This window comes from Jaculus jaculus, chromosome 7 (assembly GCF_020740685.1).
Source record: "Jaculus jaculus isolate mJacJac1 chromosome 7, mJacJac1.mat.Y.cur, whole genome shotgun sequence".
Taxonomy (NCBI): Eukaryota; Metazoa; Chordata; class Mammalia; order Rodentia; family Dipodidae; genus Jaculus; species Jaculus jaculus.
In genome coordinates, this window is record NC_059108.1 from 88842303 (window position 1) to 88854676 (window position 12374).

A 12374-nucleotide genomic window follows, 5' to 3' on the forward strand; every position below is an offset into this window, starting at 1 on the left:
TGCCCCCCAAACCTATAGCATTTAGGTGCAATTGGCAGTTCTTTGCCAAATAATAAGATTTCATGGATTATGAAAGAAAAAATAGCAATTAAAATCATCTTCTGGTGCTCGCTTCGGCAGCACATATACTAAAATTGGAACGATACAGAGAAGATTAGCATGGCCCCTGCGCAAGGATGATACGCAAATTCGTGAAGCGTTCCATATTTTTTAATATGATTGAGAATGGAATTTCAAACGGGAAAGTGTGGGGGTGGGGAGGGAGGGAATTACCATGGGATATATTTTATAATCATGGAAAATGTTAATAAAAATTTAAAAAAAAAAAAAAAATCATCTTCTGACTCTCATGTTTAATTTTTGGCTTGTCCTAGTTTATACATATAATATTTTAGTACTTTAAAAGTAAGACACTAATGCATAAAAGTGAAAATCAGTCAGTTTTCATTGGTAAAATTGTATTTATTGCATATGAAAGTATAGGTACATTCTTGTAATTTTAATATTTTTAAATTAGCAATTAAACTTTTTTGTGCTCTGAAATTCACTAACATAACTAACTGTTCATTGATTCGAACATTTTTAATATAACAATATAAATGAGGTAAGCACAAGAAACTCTTATTTGGTTCTTTAATTTTCTTCTTTACCCTGGAATTAAAAAAAAATAGATTAGTGTTAGTCTCTAGTAGATTAGGATAGGCAGAGTTTATTTAGATTTAGATGATTTCTTATACCAAGAACTAATATTGGAGGAAAGAAATTTGATAGGAACAATAGAGCTAATGTTATCCTCAAGGTGTCAGGCTTTTCTTTTTTTCAAATTAAGTTTTGGAATGTAATATACAGGAATCTAAATCTTTTACCCAGATTAATGTAAGTAAAAAGAAATTATTATTTGAAAGAAATCCATTTTTAATAGCTGCTTTAAACATTTTTATTGAAGACAAATGTTGCAGAATTTGAAAGCACCAAAGCCTTTTACTAATAGTTATTTTTTTAACAACATATGAAATTGTATTGTTTCTTTTCAGGAAATTTCATTGCTTGTATTTTATAGCCAACTAACATGGAAGTTAAGATTAGAGTAAGGCTACATTAGCCCAGGTAAGAAGAGCAAAGGTGAAAAAAAAAAAACAAACAAAAAAAAAACAGGCCTTGATCTCCTGAGAGTGCAGTAGTACATTTTTAATAAGACATTTACTTTCTAAGATATTCTGTATTGGTCTTATATCAACCCTTTTTATTTTTAAAAAGTCTGTCCCCTGTTATTTGAAATGAACATGTTATCAAAAAATAAATTTACTTTTTTTTAGTTTTTTTTTTGTGGTCTCAAGGACTCAAGATTTAGTGCTTTTTAAAACAGTTTAGAATGCCAACTGTAACCCAGGGCTGAGGAAGTTGTGGTGTAACTATCAAGGCACTAGTTCAGTATTCACGGTTGATACATCAAATAGCGCTCTTTTTCTTCTGTGCTTTTGTTTTTGTTTTTTGGACAAATGTTGAATTTGAATAAAACACATCATTTGCATAAAAAGTTATGTAATGATGCCATATAGAGTATAATGATTTCCTAAAACCTTGTATTTAAAGTAACCTGAATTACAATGAGAGATAAACAGAATATTTACCCATCCCTTATGAGCTGCTGCTGATATGTAAATTTATTCTTCTACTTTGCACAAATATACTTTTGAGCTACTGCTTAAACACTTTGAGGTCCTTAGTCAAACAGTTTTAATGATGCCTCCAATATTATGAAAGTGTGACATTTGATGAATGTCTCATATAGTTTTGGTATCTGGGTACATGTCAACAAAAAAAATTGAGCATTAGTTTGTCATGCAACACCTAGATAATTTATAATTTTACTGTTTATATCCATCTTGACATTTTTTATCTGCCAAAGGCAGGTTTCATTTGGAATCTTAATCTGAGATTTATTTGGTGGATCTGGAAATCATAGCCAGGGTTCCCACAGGAAATGGTCCATCTACCAGCAGATTAAATGGCAGTCCTGCAGTTGTTAGGGGAGCTGTGCATTTAACACACATGCACACTCATTCAGTCAGCACTGGGGAGAGAAATTAAAGTAGTAACCCAGGTTTAGGAACAATGTAGCTAAAAAGTCCCATATTTGCTGAATGACAAAGGGTTATATAGCAGCATTTCATTTTATTATTCGTGCTTGAATTTCTTGTTTGCTTTGTTGAGTCTGCTGACGAATACTAATAAATGCCTGCAACAATCCAGACGAGAGATGCCTGGCAACAAAGCTATGCGGTGGACCTCCCTGATCTTCTCCAGTTCACAACCTGACCTTTTGAAAAATTGGCTGGGCTAAGCTGCAGAATTTGGGTGTAATGGTTATTGTTAACTCCAGCTTTAGGATTTATTAATTTGTGTGATCAAGACTTACCTATACTTCAAAGTTTCAAAAGACCAAGCACAATCATCTATCCATTAGAACTAACATTATGTTTCAGTGATTTCCTGATTAGTATCTGACTGGTGATTCTTCTGTTTTATTTTCCAAATCTAATGATCTTAAACAAAACGTAAAACACATACAAAGAAAATATTTTTTTTTATCCTTAGACTTATTATCAGATAATTTGTTTTCCATAAGTTACTTCAAAAACTGTTGAATTTATAATAGATATGTATTAAACTTAAAAATATATAGTCATTAAGCCTATTTTACTTGATGATGTGGAAATCTTCATGTTCTCATTTTCATTATTAGCACTGTACTCTAACCAACAGAGCTAACTGGCCAGATAGTTACCTACTATAGATTATTCTTGTAAGAAAAAATGAGAAAGGCTGAATATATTTGAAATATGTTGTTAATGCCAAAGAGCTCATCTGACTGAGAAATCAAAAAATAAAGTTACTGTTTAGCTTGTGTATCAAATTTTAGAGTAAGTTTTCAGGATCAGTTCAACCTGATAATGGTTTAAATACTTTAAAATGAGATGATGTGAGTATTAAAACCCCTTAACTTATGATACAATCATAACTAACTCATGTAAGCTACTCATTATGTTCATTGTCATTATATGGTAAAGGTACTAAAATTGGAAATCTGAAACATTGTGATAGAATTTCACAAATACTTACATGCCTTAAATAGTCTTGTACATAAATCTAAACTTTGCTCCTTTAAATTAAATATTGAGGTATTCATGACTATTTTGTTTTGGCAAAACAAAAAAATCTTTTTTAAAAAATTGGTGTACCTGAGACTACAGAGGGAATTTCAGGTCAGCCTGAGCTATAGTGAGCCCCTACCTCGGTGGGGGGGTGGGGGGGGGATGGTGTAGTATCCCTGTAGCTTTTCATAAGAAAATAAGAAAGTTGTAGTAATTTTATGAAACTTGGTATGCCTAATAATTGGATTATCATAGTTAAAGATAAAATGACCACAGCACTTCTTTTTGATATTTATATTAATTTAAATATACAGCCATGGGTAGGAGTACAAAATATGAGTGCATTTTGATTGTCTAATCCAAATATCCAAATGAATAAATGATATTGATAGTTTTTCCTCCCTGGATTTATAAATCTTTATTAAAGGTTATTTCAATATCTTACAGTTACATTTAGCCTCTACCCCAAAATGTTTTTTACTTTCCCCCAATCTATGTACAGTGTGTCTCATTAGAACTACTACAGAATCTGCATCCCTGTTTGCTATCTTATGTTTACAGTGTGGCTAGTCCAGGGATGGAGAGATGGCCCAGTGGTTAAGGCACTTGCTTGTAAGGCCCAACCGCTTGGATTTGATTCTCCAGTACCCAAATAAAGCCATATGCACAAAGAGGCACATTTGTATGGTGTTTGTTCGTTTGGACCCTGGCAAGACCCTCCACCTCTGTTCTTCTGTCTGCTTGCAACTAAATAAATGAAAATATTAAAATATATATAATGTGGCTAGTCTAGAGGGACACATGTGCTGTAAGTATAGTACAAAAAAGTACATAAAGTGTATCAAAATGATTTTTAGAAATATTTTTATTGATTTGAAGAGAGAGAATGAGTATGAATGGGCATGCCAGGGCCTCATGCTGCTACAAACGAACTCCAGATGCTTGTACCACTTGTGCATCTGGCTTACGTGGATACTGGAGAATTGAACCTGAGCTGGCAGGTTTTGCAAACAAATCCCTTTAACTGCTATGCCGTCTCCTCAAAATGATTTCTATATTACATTTTGAAGCAATATTTTGACATCAATATTTCTTGTTTCTCATTTCTTATTTAATATGTTGACTGGAAAATTTAAAATTATGCTAATATCTTTGTATAGTGTTGATCTCCATAACCTAGCATATTACTGAGGCCATTTTGGTATTCTGCCACCAACCTTTTGTACATATTGTTACAAATGTGATCATTTTGTCTTTTATCCTGATTCTTTTCCATCTTCCTTGGGAACTTTTAGTTTTTTTTTTTAATTATTAATTAATTTTAGATAGAGAATGGGCACACCAGGGCCTCTAGCCACTGCATACAAATTCCAGATGCATGTGCCACTGCTTGCATCTGGCTTTCATGGGTACTGGGGAATCGAATCTGGGTCCTTAGGTTTCACAGACAAGTACCCTAACTGCTAAGCCATCTCTCCATCCCCCGATAGACTTTTTTATTTACCTTGAAATCCTATTCAGAATTTGGCATCATATTGGTTCTTAATAACTTTTAACTATTAAGTACTTGTCTTTTCTATTTTTCTTCTTTTTGTTTTCTGAGAGTCTCAGTGTGTGTATATATATATCTCCCCCAAGCTAGCATCAAATTCATCCTTCTCTCCTCCCTCTCTCTCTCTCTCTCTCTCTCTCTCTCCCCCCCCCCCTCTGGTGTTGGGGGGGTACTTTGCTAGGCTAATAGTCTACCATTGAGCCATCTCCAGCCCTATCTCTTAACTCCCTTTGGAGTTCTGGCTGCCCTCAAATTTATAATCCTTCTGAGTGTTGAGATTGTAAGTATGTGCCATCACACTCAGCAAGTACTCATTTTTCTTTCTTTTTTTTGCAAGTACTCATTTATAATACTTATTTCATCTTCATATATTTATGTTGGTGTTTTTAAAGGGAATAAGAGACAGCTTATTCTTGAGCCAAATATGAGTGATCATGGCCTGGGACAATCTAAATTCCATGTTCTAATATGGTTAGCAGTTTCATGCAATTTTATAGTAACAGAACAGAGTCATAAATCAAGATACTTCTCAAATAAGTAGGAAGGTTCCATATATCTCTGAGTTAGTTGTATAAATCTTTATTTCCTTTCAGTGATTGTTTCAATGAATAAAAATGTCTCTGTGTCTTAGGAAGATGTTTATGACAGAGAGCTTAGAGTCAATAATTGGAGACAGGCACAGATGAGAAGACCATAAGTAAGTGGTAGAGACCATGTTTACATAATTGTTTTTCTATAACGTGCCCAGCTGTAGCAAATTGGTTGTTAATTTGATGACATTGAAATATAGACAAAACAAAAGGTTTGCAGTTTAAAATTTGCCCTACATGTAGACCTCTTAAAAGTATATTGGCAAGTTTGTTTAAAGCCTGTGTTAAGGTACCTTAAGTATAGAGCTGAAGTGAAAATTAAAATTTTGGTTATGTTATGCCTTTTGAAGCCAAAAGTCAAATAAAACCCTGAGGATGTTTATCTAGCTAATAAGTTAGCATTTTTAAAGACAAAGTTTAGGAGCGCCCTAATTTTACATGACATGTGAAGACTAGAAATACACGACATGCTTATTGTGATTTTGACTGTAATTAATATCATGTCATTACAGTGAGTACCAAAATTATATTACATTTATTTAGATTTATTATTTCCTATCACTACATTAAATTCACAGAAATATATTAATAGTTTCTTTGTATAGGATTGAAGTTTCCTTAAGGATCTTAAGTCAAGGCTTCTAAATTAAAAATACTATTAATTTAAAATTTTTAGGTAATAAAATATTTCTTAAACAATTATATATTAATTTAAAACTAACTTTAAGCATTTCCTCTTCATACATTTGTTTCTCATTGAACTACATGACATTTTATTTTCTACTTTCAGGTCTTCTAGATACTTCATTACGAAATTTGCTATATTAAGGTATCTAGTATTTTTCTACTTAGTTGGTAATGTTTCCTGAAGAAAATAATGAATGTGTATGTAATAATACCATTAGTTAGAATATCTCTATTGACTGTAGCTGCATAATTATATGTCCGTGCATCATCCAATGAATTTGTTCAAAATTTGGAAACCTTTTATAACATAGTGACCCACATAAAAAATGTTTTTTAAAAAAACTTAGTGTTTTATTTTTATAATAGATTATGATAAACCTGTGATAGTTACATACTTAAAATGAATCATGTTTGTATTATTAATACTATTAATATCTAGATCACGTTAAGGTTTCTAAAACATTGTGAATTTCAAGGCAAAGTTCAGTAAGATAAGGTTTATGCTAATTTCAGACAAAAAGCCCCAAACAATTGTATATGTTGTTCATGGATATGATGACTGTAGTATAGTCAGTGGATATTATTCTTGCTTTTTAAAAATTATTAAATTGTTTTTATTTAATTAAGGAAGTATACCACCAGGGGAAGACACCCATGTGGCTTGAGAGCCCACATGGAGGGCCTGGTAAAACCATGGAGAATAGAAAGTTCTAAGAGCTTTCACCATGTGGAGAGAAGGAGCAGGTAAAGAGCCTATGTGGAAAGTAAGGGGTAGGGGGGCTTTCCCCTCACCTTGGCCCAGAAGGGCTGAGCAGAGGAGAAACTCATCAGAAGCTGCAGGTTCAGGAGAGGTCAGGCAGCATAGCTCATTCTTGTTTTTATTTATTTTGGTTGTTTGAGGTAGGGTTTCATGCTAGGATATGCTGACCTGGAATTCACTATTTAGTCTCAGGGTGGCCTTGAACTCATGGCAATCCTCCTACCTACCGAGTGCTAGGATTAAAGGTGAGTGCCACCACACCCCGCTTTATTCTTGCTTTTATTCTTAGTATTCTTAAAGATACTGGCTTGAATTTGAAGTTGAAATATAATCCTAAGATGGTGATAGATAAGAGAAATCAGGGAAAATCAAAACAGAGAAAATAACTTTTAGCAATGAGTTTTAAAAATAACTGTCCTTGAATGTGTATTTTATGCTGATATTTATCTAAGTGGCTTCTATGAATAATTTAGTCCTCAAACTTAAAAAAAAATATTTATTTAACTTTTGAGAGAGAGAGAGATAGTGCGAGTGGTTGTGTGGTTGTGCCAAGGCCTTCAGCCACTGCAAATGAATTAGAGAAGCATGTGCCACCTTATGATCTATCTGGCTTACATGGGTCCTGGGGAATTGAACCTGGGTCCTTTTGCTTTACAGACAAACACTTTAACTGCTAGGCCATCCTGTAGCCTCTCATTGAACTTTTTGAAATGGCCACTTTTATTTTGTACTTTTTACTGATAAGGAAATTGATTACATAATTTTCTACTACATCTGCATAGTGATGCATGCTTGTAATCCTTGCCCTGGAGAGGCTAAAGTAGTAAAATTCTGAGTTCAGGAAAGACCAATACGTGATGTATAGTGATGCGATCCTGACATTTTTTTCCTCTTTGTTTTTAAGTCTTTAAAAAAATTTATTTTGAGAGACAGAGAGGGAGAGGGCAAGAATGGACATACCATGGCCTTTAGCTATCCTTGTGGCACATGTATGACATTGCATGCTTGCTTCACTGCATCGAGCTACATGGGACCTGGAGATTTAAATATGAGTTCTTATGCCTCCTAGGCAAGTGCCTTAACTGCCAACCCATCTCTCTAGCCCTCTTTTCTTTTACAAATAATTTTATTTATTTTGTTGCCAGGAAAAAGAGAATATGAGAGAATGAGAATGAGTGCACCAGTGCCTAGTGCCAGTGGAAACAACCTCCAGACACATAGGCCACTTTGTACATAGTACATGAGTACTAGGAACCAAGTTAGGTCTTTAGACTTTGCAAGCAGGTGTCCTTAAGTACTGAGCCATCTCTCTAGTTCCTGGTTTTCTTTTTAAAGACAGTGTAAACAGTTTGCTAAAGATCATACAGTATGCCATGGAGTCAGAATTTACACTTTGCAGTCTGTCTGTCTGTAGAACCTTAGCACCAACTGTGTTTTTGCTTGACAAGTCTCATTGTAGTACTTAAACCACTTGGAATGTCAGAATTTCTCCTGTACACACATGTATTTGGTGGGACTACTATAATAATGATACACACTACTGATATGCTTCTCTATTATTTTTGTGAAGAAACAAATATAAGAAGCATCTACATAGAAATCTAGCCATCCCTCCAGAAGAAAAGGAGACAGATAGTTAGAAATGTTTATCAAAGGAAATAAACAGTATTTGTACAGGTAAGCAGGTTATAGATAGACCCACATAAATTACTTAAAGGATTGATAAATGTCATTAGAAGCCACTAGTTGGTATTATTATCCTAGTTATTTTATTTTTTCAAATTTACTTATTTGAGAGTGACATAGGAAGAGGCAGAGAGGGAGAGAGAGAATGGGCATGCCAGGGCCTCCAGCCACTGCAAATGAACTCCAGATGCATGTGCCCCCTTGTACTTACGTTGGTCCTGGGGAATCAAACCTTGAACTGGAGTCCTTAGGCTTCACAGGCAAGTGCTTAACTGCTAAACCCTCTTTCCTGCCCCTATCCTAGCTATTTTAAAACTAATGATCATTTATTTATTTAAAATTAAATTGAAACCTTATTAACACTTAAAATAATCCTCTCCCACCACCCCCTTTTTCTTTCCTTCCCCATCTTTCCTCCACTTAACCCTTCTTCTTTCCATGTATGCCCTCTTCCATTTTAATGACTTTTTTTTTTGTCCTCCAGTGTCATTCATGAGAGCATGTTTATGGGCCCAGTATTAATGCAGCTTTTGTGTAGGCAATGATAGACACTGTGATGTTGATTTTTAAAAAAATTTTTTTGTTTTTATTTATTTATTTGAGAGCAACAGGCAGAGAGAGAAAGAGACAGAGAGAGAGAGGGAGAATGGGCGCACCAGGGCCTCTAGCCACTGCAAGCAAACTCCAGACGCATGCGCCCCCTTGTGCATCTGGCTAACATGGGTCCTGGGGAATCAAGCCTTGAACTGGGGTCCTTAGGCTTCACAGGCAAGCGCTTAACCGTTAAGCCATCTCTCCAGCCCTGTGATGCTGGTTTTTAAAACTTGGCTATTGCAAGAATGTGTTAGAAATATGGGAACAATTTAGAAAGTCTTTAGTTGCATGTCGTGTATAATCCAATAACAAATATAAGGAAATTAGACCTGAAAGAAAAACAATAAACATGAATTTTGTCCTCTTTGTATTTATAAAATTAGATGTTAATATGTAAGTAATGACTCGCCAGTTCCCTCCTAAAGATAGAATTTAGAGTAATGGATTGTCCTAGCAGCAGTTAGAGAACACCAACATTAAATGCCCCTATTCTAGTTCATTTTAGATATAAATCCTCCTCATTGGCACTTTGATTTTAAGAAGAAAAGATCCACTTATTTTAATATATATGTCCGTACTCTATCCCCTTTTCTTTTTCTGTTCCTGAATGCTCAGGTAACTGGGACATTGCTATTCCAAGAAACCTGGTAGGATCCCTAGAGACAATTCTAGCTCAGCCACTCTGAGGAAACAGCTCTGTAAACAGAATTGACCCCCAGGGAACTATCAAATCCATTTACACAGATACCGGTTGTCACAAACTATTTACAAAGCCAAGCGAGACAATTACTTAGCTTCTAAGAATCCCTATATGGTTCTAGCCACTTCCTTACTTTTATATAATAGTGTTGAAATAATAGTTGTTTCTGACTGAGTTGTGATTTCTTAGGTAGCATCAGTTTAACTAAGTATATTATGCATTCATATGTAATTATCTAGAGAACTGAACCCAAAATGGATTGGAAAGCTTTCTTTTCCAAAAATAGGAAACAATACAGTTAATTTAGTAAAGAATTAAGTGTTCAGGTGCAGTAGCATTGAACCTCTTGATAACACCTGACATCTCTGGAAACAAAGCAAGAATTCTTTCAATCACAAAAATGGTCTATTGAAAACAGTGTGAAAGTCACAGGAAGGATATATACAGGGATGCCAAAGCATGAAACATAGCTAGCCTACAGTATGTGTTAAGATTCCATAAAGTCTTCACCAAATACTCTCATTTACCCAGATGTAGAAGCTTTCCAGCATATAAGTGACATTTTTTAGGAATACCATGAAAAAGCTATCCAGATTCCAAGATTTGAAATATAGATTTTATTTAACATGATCTTCTTAAATATATGTAAACTGTGCCTAGAGAAGAGTAAATAAAGGCACTATATTAGTTTCTTGTTACAGTGACAAAATCCCCTGACAAGAAGCAATATAAGGTCTTGGACTTAACCATTCCTGGGAATACATCATAGGTGGAAAGACATACAGCAGGAACCGAAACTGGTTGGTCACATTGCATCCATGACTAGGAATAATATGTGGTGAACAGGAAGCAGAGCCATGCTATGAAACTGCAAGGCTTGTCTGTACTGACCCACTTTCTCTAGTGAGACTCACCCCCTAAAGTTTCTGCAACCTTTCCAAATAGTGCCACCAGCTGCAGACCAAGTGTTTTGGTAGATAGACTGTGGGAGTCACTTCACATTCAAACCACAACATTCCTGTGAGGTTCACATAGGCTCATGGCAAAATGCATTCGTATTACTTTCAGAAGTCCCCATAGTCTTTTATTAGTCTTAGTCACTGTTCAAAAGTTCAGTATCTCTTCTGAAACTCAAAGCAGTTGCTTAACTGAAAGCCCCTATAAGATTCATAAACATATTACATCCAGTATACACTGGCACAGAGTAAATTCTTTTCTTCCAAAATGAAGGGACATTGCAAGGAAAGATCAGGTTCTCGGGACACGGGCAAAATGCAGCCAGTTTATTTCCAGAATATTACATGAATTGCCTGTAGTCCAGTTCCTGACAGATTACTTGTTATATAATGAAACTGATGAGTTATACCTCCATTGTCCACATTTCTCTTGGTATCTGGTCTTCCAAACTCCAACCAAAATAACTCATTGTAGGGCTTTTCAGGCCCAAAGTTTCATATTATTTCATATTCTTCCCACAGACCAGTACTAGCCATGACCATATTTCTGGGCATCAAATTTCTACATTAATTATTTTTCTTACTGCTGTGAAAAATGCCTGACTAGAAGCAACATAAAAAAGGAAAGAGTTTATTTTAGCTTATATTTTGAGGGAATATATTTCTCGGCCAAAATTGCTGTGGAGGCATGGTGGCAGGTACAGAAAGCAGGCTCATCACATTGCAGTCAGGAATTAGAAGGCAAACCTGAAATGAGCTTGGGCTATAAAACCTCATGGCCTGCCCCCAGTGAACCACTTCATTACTAAGGCTCTCCTTGCTAAAGGTTCTACAGTCTTCCCAACCAGAGCCACCAGCTGTGGATCAATTGTTCAAACACATGAGTCTGTGGGGGATATGTTAAATTTAAAACACAGCAAGCATTGATAAGTAATAAGAATTTTCCTGTTGTTTAAGTTTGAGTAAAGTGACTTCATAGATTTATAAATTATGAGAAGGGGGCTGGAGAGATGGCTTAGCAGTTAAGCCCTTGCCTGTGAAGCCTAAGGACCCTGGTTCGAGGCTCAATTCCCCAGGACCCATGTTAGCCAGATGCACAAGGGGGCACACATGTCTGGAGTTCGTTTGCAGTGGCTGGAAGCCCTGGCGTGCCCACTCTCTCTCCTTCTCTCTGTCTGTCACTCTCAAATAAATTAATAAAAATAAACAAACTAAATTATGAGAAGGGTTGATACTTTCAATTCTTTAATACCATTTGGAGAAATGAATGTAAACCGTGTTAATTTAGTTCGTTATTATCATAGAACAGTTAACAATGGCATTAATCACTAAAATGTGAGTTTCCATTTTACACCACAGAAGAGAAAATTCTGTATTGATTAAATTTGAAGTTTTCTTCTGCCTAGAAATGAGTCTGAATCAGAAGTAGGCAAGTGCCTTACCTGCTGATCCAACTCTCCAGCCCCTGAATCAGGAGTAGACATCTGTCTTTTTGTTTAACATTTATCTTTTCAAGTGACTGATATGCAAAATAGTCCCATAACTTCACTGTTGAAGCATTTTATTGGCTGGATAGTGACATTTCTCTATCCAGTTCTTTTCGAATTAATGAAGCAATACAATTAAGCTCAACTATAGCTTTTCTTAGCCTCATCCTATTATCACTTCATAAAGATCACTCTGCTGGACTAGGA

The 12374-nt window shown here is 35.2% G+C and overlaps 1 protein-coding gene and 1 non-coding gene across 10 annotated transcripts in view; both read left to right on the forward strand.

The window, feature by feature from the left end:
• Positions 1–12374, forward strand: part of Mipol1 (mirror-image polydactyly 1) — a 378948-nt gene that overhangs the window by 100381 nt on the left and 266193 nt on the right. For 2 of the 9 annotated variants that reach the window (XM_045155143.1, XM_045155141.1), the window contains one exon: positions 6088–6126. The exons of the other annotated variants lie outside the window; for them this stretch is intronic. The gene's annotated coding sequence lies outside the window, so the exon portion shown is untranslated. The remainder of the gene's footprint in view (positions 1–6087; positions 6127–12374) is intronic. 9 annotated transcript variants of the gene reach the window in all.
• LOC123462412 lies at positions 105–211 on the forward strand. Its single transcript, XR_006638234.1, has one exon. It is a non-coding gene; the product is annotated as a U6 spliceosomal RNA (small nuclear RNA).